Raw genomic sequence first — 18,329 nt, forward strand, 5'->3', positions numbered from 1 at the left:
AACATCTTCTAATTTTATGTTAGGAGAGTGTGACCCAGTATATATTATAAAACACTTAGCACTTGACCTCAATTTTTATCTTTTCAGTATTTTCCAAAAATGAACTAATCAGCACAATGATTTCCTAGACTCAAATATGAAGAAAACACATTATCAAAGTACAAACCTCTATTAATAAGCGTATTTCAAACTTGTTCCATAGTTACAGATATATTAATAATGAGTTAATACACTCTTGGATCATCAAAAAAAATGAAGATGAGTTCTACCATTCAAAACCAACCTCTTTCTTCTTAATCACATACTAATCTGCATATGTAAGAGACCATTAGATAAGCACCATTCAGCACCGGTGGAGAAATGGAGTGTTCCCCAACCCCCTACATCATTTTGTGTTGGCTGAAAGAAAAATTATCATTTGACCAGTGTAACCTGCATATGGCTGCTGTAACAATGAAAGCCCCTCAGGGTTACCCAACATCCTGCTTTCAGAGGATCAGTCCTAATTAGCATGAAATATTCTGTATTGTACAGGACCCCAAGATAAAACACCAACACATCTACTTAGCATGCATCTCATTTTTTTTTTCCCTTCCATATATCATTTGTAATTTGGCTAGTGCGACAAGGTAAATTTGGGCATCAAATTTAAAAGTAAGAGAATCCTTTTTTCTTTCTTTTAAATGATATTATAGCAATCCTTAATATATTTAAGAGCAATTACTAACATATAATATTCAAGATATGAAAATAAGCATATAAATGTAGTCCAACAACTTAAATCAACTCCCGATTCTATTATTGTTTAGTCTGGGTATAATTTTCAGTTGAACTCACATGTCAGGGTAGCACACGGAAGGGGAGGTATACATGGCATTTTTAGTATCACCAGCATGCTGTCAGTTCTAGAAATGAGAAAAAAATCTACACAAGGTGGAGTTTGATTCTTATAAATAACAAGATAAAATAATAATGTGAAAGTTTCCAAGAAAATAAAAATACACCTCTTTTTAAGATTCTTCCCTCCCTCCCTCCCTATCTCTCTCTCTTTTTGAGAGCATGAGTGGGGGTAAGGGCAGGAAAGGGAGAAGCAGACTCCCTGCTAAGCAGGGTGCCCAATGTAGGGCTCGATGTGGGACTTGATGTGGGGTTCAATCTCAGGACCCCGAGATCTCGACCTTAGCCAGAGGCAGATGCTTAACCAACTGAGCAAGCCAGGCGCCCCTAAAAATAGGCCTTCAAAACATTTCATGGAAGATGACTTTGGGAATGGCAGAGTAAGGACTTTAATCATAGTTCTCCCACAAAAACAGTGAATATACTGGCAAAAAAAAAAAATTAAAAAAAAAACAGCAATTCAGAACTCTGGAAATTAGCTAAAGCCACAGAACAAGTAGGAAATTGTTTATCAAAGAAAAACTACTGAACCTTAGTAAGACAGCAAGATCTATGATGTTTTAATCCCCTTTTACTATAACATAGTTACACAGTAATCATAAAAAAAAAAAAAAACAACTGTTTTTCAGCCAACAGAGAGGACTGAAAGCATTTTGAATTTTGTTAAGTGTACCATCCCCAGAGCACAGTCAAAATTGTGTCCAAATTTGCAGGCCCTTCGAAAAGATCTATTCTGGAGTGTTACGACTTTGATTTGACTCAGAGTTCAGCAAAGGGAGAAGATAAGGAAAGTTCATATTGTGAGCATATTACCAAAACAATGAAAAATTTGTTTGCAATATTATTGGTATGTAAGACTATAATCTTTGCCAGGACTTTAAAAGGAAATACTTGTGAACTAGATGACTATTGGGAACTCTGAAAAACTCTCACATAGTCCTAGGGATCTAAAAAGCTGTGCACATGGACAAGTCTAAGTACATGTCCAGGAAAGACCAGAGAAAATAGAAGGCCCACACATCTATGACAAGATATTGAGATGCTATGTAAGCAGAAAGTGGAAGTTAATGCTGTGTTATAAACAGTCTGAAATTTGAAGGCATGCCTTCTCACACACATCCCTTTAACAGATTTAAAGACCAAAAGGTAAAGCATTTAAGAAAATCTTCTAACCAATCACTGACTGATTCTGAGAATCTGATTTAGAAAACCTTCTAAGCAATCTCTGATGAAATTTTATTAACCTTGCACAGACCATAGGAAATCAGGTTTAAAATTAAAATAAGAACTTAAAAAATTTCTAGTAGATGTCAGTGACTGTACATTGCAGGAAACAAAATCTAGAATTTCTAGAATTTATCTAGAAAAATCATAAACATATAAGCAGCAACAACAGAACAATACATAACAATGAATAAAAACAACAACATAAAAGACAATCAACCACAAAAAGTCCTGGTGGGTGAGGAGAGATCTGATGCCAAAGCTGTTATATTATCTAAAATGTCTAGTTTTTAATATAAAATACTAAACCTAAAACAAAAAAATAGAGAAGTATGCCACATATAAAAGAAATTTGAGTAGTTGATAGAAAATTTCTATAAGTCTCTGATTTTGGAGGTGGTAGTTTAAGGGTTTAAATCAGCTACCATAAATATGTTCAAAGAACTAAAAGATATCATATTTTAGGAAGTAATGTATAACCACAATTTTTATCATAGCTAATATCAATAAAGTGATATAAATTATAAAATATATCAAAAAGAAACTTAGATTTAAAAAATGTAACAACTAAAATGCAAAATAGTGATGCTTAGCAACATAACTGAACTGTCAAAAGAAATAATCAATGAACTTCAAAATACAACAATTGAGATTATCCATTCTGAGAGGGAGAATAGAAAGAAGTGAGGAAACCTGAGTGGAGCTTCAGAGACCTGTGTGAAGCCATCAAGCATACTAACACACATAATAGCAGTCCCAGAAAGAAAAGAGAAAGAAAGAGTAGAGAGAATATTTGAATTAATAATGATCAAAACCTCAAATTTAACTAAAGATGTGAATCTACAAATTCAGAAACCCCTATGAACTCCAAGAAGGATAAACTCAAAGAAATTTACACTTAGATATGTTACAGTAAAGTTGACAAAATTCAAAGACAAAGAGAAAATCTGGAAAGCAACAAGAGAAGAATACCTTATTACGTACAAGAAACTTTTACTATGATTAACTCACTTTTCATCAGAAACCAAAGAGGCCTGAGATGATGCAATAACATCTTAAAAGTGCTGAAATAAAAAAAAACTGTCTATCAATAATTCTATATCCAGAAAAACTATCCTTCAAAAAATAAAGAGGGAATGAAGAACTTCCAAATTAATAAAAATTTAGAGAATTTGTCTCTAATAGACTTACATGAAATAGCAGTCTACAGTAGTTTCTAATGTAAGAAAACTGCACAGTAACTCAAATTCACACAAATAATGAACAACAGGTAAATATAAAAAGCAACATAGGTAATATATAGACATAGGTAATCTACAAAAAAGATAATAAAAATACCTTCATTTGTAACTGTTTTATTTTTTAAAAATCAACTACATAGGGGCACCTGGGTGGCTCAGCGGGTTAAAGCCTCTGCCTTTGGCTCGGGTCATGATCCCAGGACCCTGGGATCGAGCCCCACATAAGGGCTCTCTGCTCCACGGAGAGCCTGCTTCCTCCTCTCTCTCTGCCTGCCTCTCTGCCTACTTGTATCTCTGTCTGTCAAATAAATGGATAAAATCTTAAAAAAAAAAATCAACTACATAAAGCAATAATTATAACACTGTGCTCATAGGTTTATAATATGTAAGGATATAATTTGCATGAAAATAATAGTACAAAAAAGGGCAGAGGGAAGAGAATCATATTGGGTCAAAGTTTTATATACTATTGAAGTTAAGTTACCATTGATTTGAACTAGATTGTTTAAGTTCAGGTGCTAATTATAATCCACAGATCAATCCCTGAGAAAATAACTAAAAGAAAAAATACATTTATATAGAAAAGAAATACACACATTTAAACAACACATAAAAAATGTGTATTTAACAGTAAACATCATAATAATCAAGGAATATATGAACAAAACCACATAGGATGTATAGAAAATAAAGAGCAAAATGGGTGATGCTAATGCTATCATATCAATAATTACAATAATTACAATAAATGTACTTGGATTAAATACTCCAAAAGATAGAGATTAGCAAAATGGAATCAAAATAAACAAACATGATACAATTATACAAGAGATAAACTTTAGCTTAAAAGACACAGATTTTTGGAAAGATATCTATCTATCTATTTATCTATCTACACACACACTCTACAGCATATACACTCTGCTTTCCTATATATATATAGCAATAGTAACTGTTATGGTCTGAATGTTTGTTTCTCTCATTCATGTTGAAAATTCATGTTGAAATCCTAACCCTTCACAATGATAGTATTCATAGGTGATGTGTTTGAGAGGTGCATTAATCATGAGAGTGGAACCCTCATGAATGGGATTAGTGACTGGTAAAAGGGGCTCCAGAGAGATCCCCAGTCCCTTCCTCAATACAATAAGTCTGAAATCAAAAGGGAACCCTCAGTTGAACATGCTGAATCTCAAACTTCCTGCCTCCAAAACCATAAGAAATAAATTTTCTGTTGTTTATAAGCTATTTAGTTTGTGTGATTCTCTTATAGGAGTCCAAATAAACTAAGACATTAAACAAAAGAGAGCTAAAATGGCTATATTAATTCAGAAGAAATAAACTTTAAAACAAAAGATGTTTCTATAGATGAAAAGATTAATAATGATAAAAGGATTATTTTATATATATATACACAGCTCTCCAAATTACATTAAGCAAAAACAGAACTGAGGGAAAAATAGACAATTTACAGATAGCAACAGGAGATCAGCAGGATATAAAAAACCTGAAAACACTATAATTAGAGCCGGTAGACATTTATAGAACACTACTCAACAAGAGTAGGATACACATTCTTTTCAAGTGTATATGAAATATTAACCAGAATATAGACCATATATGATGACATAAAACAACCTTGATAAACTTAATTATTTGAATAATAAAATGTACATTTTTGACAAGATATTAAATTGAAACTAACAACAGATAAAATTATGAAAACAAACAAGTATGTGGATAGTAAGCCATCCACTACCAAATAAACAATAGGGCAAGTAGGTCAAGAAAGAAATGATAAGGAAAATAAGGAAATACCTTGAGAAGAATGAAAACCAAAAACACAACTTACCAAAAATGATGAGATGGCAGCTACAGGAGTGTTTAGATGGATATTTATATGTCACCTCCTGTATTAAAAAAGAATAAAGATGTCATATCAATAACCTAATCTTCCAATTTAAGAAACCAGAAAAATAAGAGCAAACGAAACTGAAAACAAACAGAAAGAAGGAAATAACAAAGAACAGAGTGGAAATGAATAAAATAGAGAATAAAAAATAGAGAAAACAACAAACCCCAAAGTTGCTTATTTTAAAAGATGAACAAATTTGACAACTCTTTCACTAGTCAGACCAAGAAGTGAGAAGATACAAATTATTAACATAAAAAATGAGAACAGGATTCTTACAACCTGGCATGGAGAGATTAAAAACCAATGATAAGAAAACATTGAACAACTATCAGATAACATAGACAAAAAAATTTCTAGAAAGACAAAAAGCATGGAAATTGACTCAAGGTTAAATAGATGATATGACAGACCATAATAAGTAAAGAGATTGAATTAGTAATTGAAATATTTCCTATAAAAAATTCAGGACCAGATGGCTTCACTAATGAATTCTACCAAACATTTAAAGGAGAATGAATGTTAATTCTTTGAAAACTCTTGAAACAAACATCCCACCTCATTGTATGAGGCCACTCTTACACTGGCACCCAAACCAGACAAAGACATCACAAGAAAAGAAACAAAGAAAGAAAAAAATAAAATGAACAACAAAAACAAACAAAACTACACACCAATTAAAAATTCAGCAGTTTTCCAGGATACTAGATAAATATGTATTTTCATATACTGTGCATTTCTACATACTACAAAATGTATTTTTATGTACTAACAACAGACAACCCAAAATGAAATTGAAAATAGAATTCCATATATGATAATATTCAAAAATACCTATGAATAAATTTAATCAAAGAAGTGCAAGGCTTATACACTGAAAATTATAAAACATTGTTGAAAAAATTTTTTTTAGTTAAAATAAATAGACATCCTATGCTCATGGATCAAGAAAAAAACAATAGTATAAGATAATAATACTTCCCAATTGATCTACAGATTTAATAAAAAGCCTTTTAAAATTTCAGGTGGAGGGCGCCCGGGTGGCTCAGTTGGTTAAGCGACTGCCTTCGGCCCAGGTCATGATCCTGGAGTCCCGGGATCGGGTCCCGCATCGGGCTCCTGGCTCCACGGGGAGTCTGCTTCTCCCTCTGACCTTCTCCTCGCTCATGCTCTCTCTCACTGTCTCTCTCTCTCTCTTTCAAATAAATAAATAAAATATTAAAAAAAAATAAAAAAATAAAATTCCAGGTGGATTTTTTTTTTAATAGACAAGTGGATCTGGAAATTGAACCTGAAATTGATCTGGAAATTCAGGAAACCCGAAGAGCCAAAAACAATCTTGGAAAAATAACAAAATTGGAGATCTCAGAATTTCTTGATTTCAAAACTTACTACAAAAGTATAGTTATCAAGACAGCATGGTGTTGGAATAAGGATAGACATAGATATCAATGGAATAGAATTGAAAGTCCAAAAATAAATACATTTATCATCAACTGATTTTCAACAATGGTGTCAAGACTATCTAATAAGGAAATATGAGTCTTTTCAATAATTACTGCAGGGGTAGTTAGATATCTACATGAAAAAGAATTAACTTGTACACCTATCTTACTTAATATTTAAAAAAAAAAGTAAACCCAAACTGGATCATATACTTAAATCTATCAAAAAAAAAAAAAGATAAAATACTGATACATACAACAACACAGGTGAGTCTTAAAAACATGATCCGAAGTGAAAGAAACTAATAATAAAACATAATGTATTTTATAATTCCATTTAAATGAAATATCTAGAATAGACAAGTGTGTAGAGACAGAAAGTAAACTTGTAGTTGACTAGGATAAGGGGTGGCTTTGGGAGAAAATGGATCATGACTACTAATAGATACAGGGTTTCTTCTGGAATAATGAAAGTGTTCAAAACTTAGATTGTGGTGATGGTTGCATAAATTTATGACTATAATAAAATCCACAGAACTGTACCCTTTTGAGTCGTGTATTTTATGGTATATGAATTATATCTCAACAAAGACATAAAAAACTAATAAATTTTAGAATCTCCCATATTACAGTTAAAAGCAATGCACTTAAACTTGACTAAATATAATAATGATAAGGATAAGGATAAGATTATCTGCCCTTATTCACTGCTTGTTACAGCAGCCATGTGAGCATGAGACACTCTGGCTAGTACTTTGGGTACATTAAGTCTGATCTTTAAGACAATCTTACAGAATGGGTAATAGTAATGAACACAGTACAAGTGAACAAATGGAATGTCATATAGATTAAGTGAGGAGATCAAAGCCAATTACCTGGTAAACAGTAGAGCCAGGATATAAAATCGGTATAAGGCCCCATACTTTCCTTGATCTATGGTCTTAAGAAATGTCTAGAGCAACATCTCACAAAATATGTTTGTAGTATACTAGTGCCAGTGATGTTTCTAGATTTTATATTTTAGAAGGATTCCATGATTAGGACTGAGAAACACTGAATTAAATATATATGTGTATACATATTTATGTATGTATATTTAATTCATATATATATGGATATCATATCATTATACACACACATATATATGTGTGTGTGTGTATACATATATGTATACACACACTTTTTTATTGAGAGTCTATTATAAGGTCATTAACCTCATTCTTTTTTTATAGATGAACAAATGAGCTCATATGAAGGTAAGTAATTTTCTTGCATTTCCTAATGTACGGTAGCACAAAAACTACCTTTCAAATCAGTGGTTTATTCCACTCAAGGGCAAGGGATAAGTTAGATTCATAGAATATTAACATTTTTGGAATATTAGCATCATTACTACCATCTTCAAAATTAGTCACCTCATCTCTAACTATATGGTAAAACAATAGCATGGTGTTGTCTTTGTCCTATTCAAACAGGAATGATAATTTTTTGTTTCTTTTATACCATGTTAGGCATGTGGGACTACAGGCATCCCTAGCATTCTGGTTCCATCAGGTAATAAGGAAATTTCATAACAGTATCGGGAAAGGGCCTGGACTCAAGACCCTCTTTGATTACACAGAAAAATAACACTATATATTTGATATGCACTCATGGACTCAATGAACTGTACTAAGTATTACAAGTCACTTTTTTCCCCTAAAACAAGGATTCATGAATAAAATGTTTGTAACCTTAAACCGTATATCCAGTGAAACACCCACCACACCCTCTTCCAATACTTCCTACTCACCACAGCTATATTCATCTACGAAGCCCAGTCTGACCAGCTTAATCACCTACTAAGAATCATGCATGGTTTTCTACTGTCCACAATATAAAATCGAAATCCCTGAGCCTGTCATTTATGATATCTTCTAAAATATGGCCCCAGGCTTATCCACTATTCACACCTAATTTCCAGGAAACATCACAACTTGCTATTCTTCCAAATGAGCCCTATATTTTATAATTGCTAGGTCTTTGCTCATGTTTTTTTTCTCTGTTCAGAATTCTTTCTTTCCCCCACTGCTTGGCAAAATTCTATTCATTTCTTATCTCAAAGGCAACTTCCACGACAAATTCTTTTCAAATTCTCAGATCAGAAATAAATTGTACTTTTTCTGAATTCTTTGCAAAGTTGTTTATAAAACTCAAATGACATATTTACATTCAAATCTTATTTGCACTTTGCTATAATCCAAGAGGAAGGAACTGATGCCCAGGTCCCCACTATTTCACTACTGAAGAAATTGGTAGTTAGCAAGGTAGCCCCAGGTAAAGCATCCAGGAAGGACCAGAAATTGCATTCAAAATAATTTAGCTAAATCTGAAGACTGAGCTTTTGTGATAATGATAGTAGGTAACTTTTTTTTTTTTCTTTTTGGGCATTCCAACTATATTTTAGGCACTGCTCTCTTTACTTTTAAAAACATTTCTCTCCTTCTCAAAGCTCTTCCTTTTCCTATCTCTGGGACTTGATTTTCCTCCCATATCATTGAATGCTCCTTCTCAGTTTCTTTTTCAAGAGTATTACCCCTTCTCAATCCCTAATTCTTGTAATGTCCCAACCTTGGACTCTTTATCTTCTTTATTTATACTCACTGTCATGGTTTTAAATACTATCTATGTGCTTGTGACTCTAAGATTTACATATCTATCTCCAATCTCTCTGCTGAGCTTCAGACTAAAATATTCAACCACCTGCTCAGAACCTCCATTTGGATATCTAATTTAAATTAATATATTCAAAGGAGATCCTCTCTTTCTCTCCCTTACCAAAGTATATTCCTAGATCCCCTCTTTTCCCTTTCACCAAATAGCACATCATCCACCTAGTCATTCAACCCCAAACCAGAGGTGATTCTCAATTTCTTATTCTTTCTTTTTTTTTTTTTAAAGATTTTATTTATTTATTTGACAGAGATCACAAGTAGACAGAGAGGCAGGCAGAGAGAGAGAGGGAAGCAGGCTCCCCGCTGAGCAGAGAACCCGATGCGGGGCTCGATCCCAGGACCCTGCGATCATGACCCGAGCTGAAAGCAGAGGCTTAACCCACTGAGCCACCCAGGCGCCCCATCAATTTCTTATTCTTTCACATTTAAATCAGTAAGCTCTTTTCGTGTCCATGAAAATGTCTCACCATTTCACCTACATTCTTACCCTGTTCATTGAAGTCACCAAAATCTCCTGCCTAGATATTCATAATTCCTCAGACTTCTTTAGATTATGAGAGTTTCTTAAACTTTCGTTACTTATTAGTTACTTTGACAGTTTTGAAGAGTGTCAAGGATATTGCAAAATGCCTTTCAGTCTGGGCTTGTGTGATGTTTTTCCAATGGTCACACAGTGTTTATGAATTTGGGGAGGAAGACCACAGAAGTAAATTGTCATTCTCATCATATCATACCAAAGGTACATGCTATTAACATGACTATTTCTGATGATGTTAGTCTTTATTTCTTGAGAGAGGTAGTTTTTGCAAGTTTGGGTTTTTGTTTTTTGTCTTTCCATGTGAAACATACATTTCTTCTCTTTTTCCATGATGTTCTCTTTAGTAGGAAGTTACTATATGCATTTCATACACAAGGGGTAGGACTTTATCCTCTACTTCCTTGAAAGACCAATAACTACATAATTAATTTACGATTCTTCTGCATTGGAAACTTAGCTACTCTCCTTCATGCATTTTTTTTAATCCAATCACTTATTTATATTAGTCTAGCTCAGGTATATTTATTTTATGCTTTGGGTTAAAATGCAATGTTACCATATTTATTTTTTTTCTCAATTATTCCCATTTGGGTCCACTGGGAGTAATTTTAGTTAGTTCCTGTGTCCCTTCCACATATCCCTGATTGTTTTGTTGTTGTTGTTGTTGTTGTTTGTTTTTGTTTTTGTTGGAGTACTGTCTGCTTTTTGGCAAGAGAAAATGCTCAATAACTCACCTTGCATATTACCTGCCTCAGCCCTGAAATCAACCATTCAACTAACTCACCACTCAGCCCAGGTCATACATATTTCTTCCTATGTTTCTTTGTAGACATTTTCAAGTTCTAAACTTCATATGTAAGCATTTGGTTCATTTTTTTAAAAGATTTATTTATTTACCTTTAGAGAGAGAGAAAAAGAGCATGAGTGGCGGCAGGCAGAAGGAGAGAATCTCTTAAGCAGACTCCCTGCTGAGCGAGGAGCCCAGTGTGGGGGCTCCATCCCACAACCCGTGAGATTATGAGCCCTGTGGGAACCAAGAGTTGGACACTCAACTAAATAAGCCACCCAGGTACCCTGCACTGCATTTGATTCATTTTTAAATAATATTTGTACAAGGTGTGACGTATGTGTCTAGGACCATTTTTTTTTTTAAACAAGGATGTCCAACACCAGGTGTTGAAGACCATCTTTTTTTTTTTAAGATTTATTTATTTTATTATTTATTTATTTGACAAACAGAGATCACAAGTAGGCAGAGAGGCCGGCAGAGAGAGAAGGAGGGGAAGCAGTCTCCCTGCTGAGCAGAGAGCCTGATGCAGGGCTTGATCCCAGGACCCTGAGATCATGACCTGAGCCAAAGGCAGAGGCTTTAACCCACTGAGCCAGCCAGGTGCCCCAGACCATCCTTTTTTCACTGAATTGCCTTTCTACCTTGGTCAGAGAGAAGTTGACTATAGGTATATGCCTGAGCACCCTATTCTCTTAAACACTCTGTTTATCAGTCAACATCATAATGTCATTATTACAGTGAATTGCTGAAACCAACTACAGTCCAGTTGTACTGAACATATAGATAAATTTGGGAAGAATTGAAAACTTAACAATATTTAGTCTTCCAGTACATGGATACAGAATATCTGCCCCTTTATTTAGATCTTTGATTTCTTTCATCAGTGCTTTGTAACCTTCCACATACAGATACAGTACATAAGTTATGATACATTTAAGTTTTGGGGGTTTTTTGGGAGGGACAGTGCTAGTTTAAATTGTACTTTTTTTTGTAGATTTCCAATTCCAAATGTTCATTGTTGGCAAAGGAAAGCAACTGACTTTTGTTAACTTTGTATCTTGCAACCTTCTAATACTTGTTTATTAATTGAGTTTGGGAGTTCTTTTTGTAGAAATTTTGTGCGTTTTCTTTATAGAAAATCATGTCATCTGCAATTTTATTTCTTCTTTCCAATGTTTATGTCTTTTGTTTATTTTTCTTGCCTTATTGCAATAACTAAAACATTTCCGTAAAACATTTCAGCAAAATGTTGAAGAGAGTGATGAGACAATATACTTATTTAGTTAGGGGAAAGTCATGTCTCTCAATCAAGTCTAGTATTAGCTCTAGCATTTTCCCTATATACAGCTTATCAGCTTAAGGAAGTTCCCTTCTATTCTAGTTTTTTGAGATCTTTTGTCATAAGGAGGAACTGACCTTTGTCAAATGGCTTTTGTGCATCTGCTGATACACTCAGACAGTTTTTCTTATTCACTCTGTTAATGTGATTAATTACTGTGATTCATTTACAAATCTTGAAGCAGCCTGCATACCTGGATGAAGGCCATTTGGGGACGATGTATTTATTTTTTAAATTTCTTACATTGCTGGATATGTTATCATTTTATCAAGGAATTTTGACTGTATGGTCATTAAGATATTCATCCGTACTTTCCTTTTCTTATTTTTGGTATTATTGCAATGATTATCTAATAAAATGAGTCAGAAAATGTTCTCCTTTTTTTCTATGTTCTGGAAGAGATTCTGTAGACTTGGTATTATTTCTTCTTTAAATGTTTGGTAGAATTGACCAAATTGGGCCCTATGTTTTCTTTTTTGGAATTGTTTAACTACCAATTAAATGTCTTCATAAATAGGGCTAATTAATCTATTTTATTTTGAGTGAGTTTTGGTAGTTTGTTTCTTTCAAAGAATTGTCCAGGCCATTGAAGTCACCAAATCTGGCACTGAGTTGTTCATAATATTGCCTTATTATCCTGTTAATGTCCATGGGATCTGTAGTGATTATACTTTCAAATCTGATACTGGTGATTTGTGTCTCCTCTCTTTCATCCTTGGCTAGCCTGCCTAGAGATTTATCAATCTTATTAATCTTTTCAAAAAACAAAACAAAACAAAAACAAACAAATAGAAAAAACAAAAACACTCCAGCTTTTGGTTTCATTCACTTTGGCTATTGTTCTTGGTTTTTAGTTTCTTTAATTTCTTCTCTAACAATGTTACTTCCTTTCTTCTGTTTGCTCTAGGTTTAATTTGAACTTCTTCCTCCACTTTCCTAAGTTAAAAGCTTAGGTTGTTAATTTTAAATTAATATTCCTCAGAGAGTCTCTATCTTGCAGCATTTTTATCTATAATCCAATTAGATTACTGGAGGCTTGTCAGGGCTGTTGTAGTATATGTAAGAGGAGGAGTGTTCCATAATTTTGTCATAATGTTAAAATCTATGTGACCCTATGTCTTGGGGTGTATCTTTTATAAATGTCTGTCTCCCTTTTCCAGAGGTGGGACTTTTTCTTTAAAACTCTTTATTAGTTTCTCTCTCCTGACTTCAATGTTGCTTATCTATTTTATTGAAGTTCTATTATTCTTATTCTTCTTCTTATTATTTTTCCTTAGATGACAAAGAGAGCTAGAGAAGAGGACAAATTCCCTTCCTTCAACTGGGAAAATTTTTCAGAATTGTCTTCTCATGAATTCTTTTTCCCTAGATACCAGGCATTTGTTAGGGAGAAGATTCTGGATGGGTTTCAAGATGACTGCTCTCTTCATCTCCCCACTAGCACTATCAGAGAATCTTTCTAAAATTCTCACCAAGAGAACTTATTGGGTTCCTGGAGTAAAATCCTGAATAATTGTGGGGGCCCTGAAATGACTGCAGTCCCCAAGAGTTTCTCACTTTCAAGTTAGTCTTCACTTAACCTCCAGCAGTTCTTCAAAATTACCATTTAAATATTTCTTAGCGAGTTTAATGATTCCCACAGATTCTTCTCCAGGTAAACACATTTATGGAGCTATATCTTTCTGAATGTGACTGTCTCTAAATTTTGGGATTTCAGCTAACCCTGTGACAATCTGTTCAATGATGGCTCAAAAACAATTACTGATTTTTAATTTGTCTGGGTCTTTTTATTATAAGGATGGGAGTGAATACTTCTTATCTGTTTGCATATGATGCTGAAACCTAAAGTCCCTAGAAAAAATTAGATAACTATTCTACAACTCACACACTGTGATAGATCAAATTGACAAAATATGGATTTCCTTAAGTGTTGGAATTAATGTGTACACTAACTGTCATGCTTTTAAATATATTCTCTGAAAAATTAGAACAAAATTATTTTCAAATATTTATTAAATATTTATAAAAGCTGATCACTTAAAAATATGAGACCATAAAGTAATTAAACAATTTCGAAACTAAAAAGATACATATTTTCTTTCATAAAGATATCATTAAACCAAATCTTAACCAAAAGGAGAAAGGAACAAAAAGAGCAAAGGGAGAAAAGGGGCAAAAGGAGAAAATAATAAATTTGGGCAGTATTTTTCTGAGAAAACATTTTTATACTACTTAGATGGCACTATTTTTTTTAAGATTTATTTATTTATAAGATTTATTTATTTATTTGAAGGAAAAGGGGAGAGGGAAAGAGAATCCTGAAGCAAACTCCCCGCTGATCCTGGAGTCCCATGCAGAGCTGGATCCCAAGACCCTGCGATCATGACCTGAGCCAAAATAAAGAGGTGGGCCCCTTAACCAATTAAGTCACCCAGCACCCCTGGCACTACTTGTTAACTTTATCATACCTAGCACTAGTACCAGGCTATATTATTTTACTTTTTTATTTTAGTATTTATCTATTAAATGTTAGTATTTTGTAGAGTACTGTATGGCTAACAAAATTATTATCATTATTTTTTAAAGATTAATTTATTTAAGAGAGAGAGGGAGAGAGAGAGAGGGGGGGGGAAGGGCAGAGGAAGGAGAGGGAAAGAATCTCCAACAGACTCCCTGCTGAGCATGGAGCCCTGACATGGGGCTCGATCCCAAGACTCTGAGATCATGACCTGGGCCGAAATCAAGAGTCTGATGCTTAACTGGCTGAGCCACCCAGGTGCTCCTAACAAAACCAGTAGATCATTGTTATTTTAATTTTTAAAGTAAACATCATTTTTAAGCTTCTAATTAATATTCGTATGTTTTTGACATAACAAAAACTTCCCATTCACTAATTTAGAATATAATCCAAGTAGTTATTAATCACTAGATCCTGAAATATTCGTACCAAACATTCAAGACAGAACATGGTGATAAACATATGCACATTTAGTATGGCTATAATTTTGCCTAATTTTCTATCTGAGTTTTAAAATAGAAACACCTTGCAATTCCTTTATGCTCATGGCCATTCCTTCTAATCCTGAGGTGAGAAAATCTAAATTCCTTGTGGGAAGATTGCAGCCACTATAAAAACCAACAGGATCTATAGCAAGTTTTCCATTCATATTGTCTTTCTTTTTTTTTTTTTTTCCCCAAGAAAGAATGCACACATCAGCATAAGCTTAACATAAGCAATAAGCAAGGAGGATGAGCAGAGGGCGAGGGAGAGGGAGAGAATCTTAAGTAGGCTCCATGCCCAGGATAGAGCCCAACTCAGGTCTCCATCTCACAACCCTGAGACCATGACCTCAGCCCAGATCAAGAGTCAAATGCTTAATCAACTGAGCCTCTCTGGCTCCCCTCTATCCGTGCTTTCATCAGTTTTCTCCCTTTCTGGTTTGTGAGAGATACGTGCTTGGAAGAAGTAATCAGCTGGACTTCATTCTGAAAAATCTATTCTTTATAATTTTTTTTACTTCTATTTTTTTTGTTGTTGTTGTTGTTTTCTATGTTTTACTGGGAAAAATGAATTTGTATAAATATTTTTAATGAGGATGTTTTGGTTTTCTCCAGTTTTGGAGTTTCACATTTGATATTTTAACTCTCAGTTTATACCCTGAGACAATTTCATGAAGAGCACAATTGCTGAAAATCACCTGGAAAATGGGATTTATGAAATGATTTTTAATTTTTTATGATAAATATTTATTTCTTATATCTTCTGGCCTCACATCTTCAAAGTTTTATATGAAAATCTGAAACAGAGTGAAGGTGAAATGATTATTGGAATGATTCAAAACTGAGTTTATAAACCAGCGAAAGTAAGTTAAGGAAAATACAGTACTTCTTCTGAATGATTGTCTAAATGTCAGCATTTTGTAGTCTCAAAAATAAATCAATTATTTTAAATAAAGTGTTTCTTTTCAAAAGAAGCTGAGGGGAATAAAAAGAATTTTTCACTCATCTGAGAAGGAAATGAGTCCACTGGGGAACGTTGCATGGGGGCTCCAAGGAGGATAAAGAAACAACCAGAGCCCAAAGCAGGCTTCACAAATTTATTTAAAATATTTCTTTTTGCATTTTTTTTCTTTTAAAGCTTTCAAGTTTTAATCATTACCATATGGGATTTAGAAAGAAATTGTTAAAAATAATTGCTCACAATAATCATAAGTAGTCTGAATTAAATTAGAGCAGAGAGTGAGAGAAAATACAGTGAGTATAATTTTCTTTTAAAGACAAATGCTTAATGGAAGGGCACATTTAATATTGTATATGAAATTATTTATTACTGGCAAGAACTCCTAAGCATTTCAAGTTCAAATAAGTAACATTAGTATTTGGTTACTCACAGATTATCATTCATGGATTTATTATTTTTTAAATGCCATTAGTCAATTCATGACATATTAGGAAAGATATTTCCTCAACTGCACCACCTCTGGGAAAAAATATTCTCAAAAGGCTGTATATAAATAGTGTTACATTGTTCTCATAAGAATAGTTGGTGTATTTTTTAGATGAAAAGGAAAGGACCTTAAGAGACCAAAGAGCTTGCTTGTATAGATATTAAAAAAAAAAAAAAAATGAAGAAAAAAGAAGGAAAAGAAAAAAATGAAAAATGCATGCTGAAATAAGTGCAAACTTATATATCTCAATGAGATACCTCTTCTTGCATCCTACTTTGGTAAAAAAATCAAAAAGCTGTGGGGAAAGAAACTTATTCATACACTGCTGGTGAAAGTTCAAAATGGTGCAACCTCTATAGAAAGAAAGTTAATATTATATAACAAAATCACAATCCCTTTGATCCTGCAATCCCACTTCTAGGAATTTATCCTGAAGATATACCTCTCCAAATATGAAACAACTTATGCACATAGTTATTCACTGTAATATTATTTTCAATAGCAAAAATACTGAAAGCAACCAAAGTATGCGCTTTCTCTGCCGAATCAATTATAGAAAATCCATAAAATGAAGCATTAGGCAACTTTAAGAAATATGAAGACTGTATCAATCAACCTGGAAAGAATTTCAAGCTCTCTTAATATTAAAAAAAATAAAAAGAGCACACGGAGGAAGCAAGATGACAGAGGAGTAGCAGACTGAAACAGCATTAGGTCCCAGGAGTTCAGCTTAATACTTATCAAATCATTCCGAACACCTACAAACTTATCAGGAGTAGAGCCCTCACAGGGACAGTGTGGTCTCAGGATGCATGGGATCACAGAAAGACCAGGGATGTCTGAGTGTGGCAGAGCTGCAAGGTATTGAAGCAGGGAAGCCAGCTACAGAGATGGAGCTGAAGCTGAAGAGTGAGCTTTCAGCTCAGGGTTACCTTAAGCCATGATCCAAGGCACAGTTGGACCATTGCTCATTGAGCAAGAACCCCACAAGTGGCAGATCTGGAGAGACCCTCTTCTTCCACCTCCAGGAGGAGTGGCGCAGGAGTGCCTGGCAGGAATCTGCTGGGGTTGGAGACTCCAAACAGGGACATGTGCCAGAGACAGAAATGGTCAGTCACAGGATGGGTGAGCTCAGAATACAGCCAGAGACCAGGGAGATGGGAGGGACTGACTGCTTTTCTCTGAGGGTGCACTGAGTAGTGGGGTCTTGAGTTCTCAGCTCCTATGGAATTGGAGATTGGGAGACCGCCATTTTCATTCCCATCCTCCAAAGCTCTATAGAAAGCATTCAGGGAACAAAAGCTCCTGAGAGCAAATGTAAGCAGATTACTTAGCCTAGCCCCTGGCAAGGGCAGTGTAATTCTGCCTCGGGCAAAGACATTTGAGAATCACTGCAACAGGCACTCCCCCAGAAGATCAGAAAGAACATCCACCCAAGACCATGTTCACTGATCATTGAGAACTATGGAACTCCAGAGCTAAGGGAAAGCAATGCATAGAATTCATGGCGTTTTTTCCCATGATCCTTTAGTCTTGCAAAGTTAATTTTTTTTAACTTTATTTTTTTCTTATTCTATTTTTTAACTTTTCCTCTTTTAACATTTTTTAAACTATTTTTAACATTTTAACATTTTTAAATGTTAACATTTTTAAACTTTTAACAGTTTTAAACTATTTTATCTTAATAATACCTTTTTAAAAAAAACCTTTTTAAGTTTTCATTGTTATAGTAATATTTTATCCCTTCATTGTATCTAACCTTATTTTTTATATACATACAG

This window comes from Enhydra lutris, unplaced genomic scaffold (assembly GCF_002288905.1).
Source record: "Enhydra lutris kenyoni isolate GAN:26980312 unplaced genomic scaffold, ASM228890v2 scaffoldscaffold33, whole genome shotgun sequence".
Taxonomy (NCBI): domain Eukaryota; kingdom Metazoa; phylum Chordata; class Mammalia; order Carnivora; family Mustelidae; genus Enhydra; species Enhydra lutris.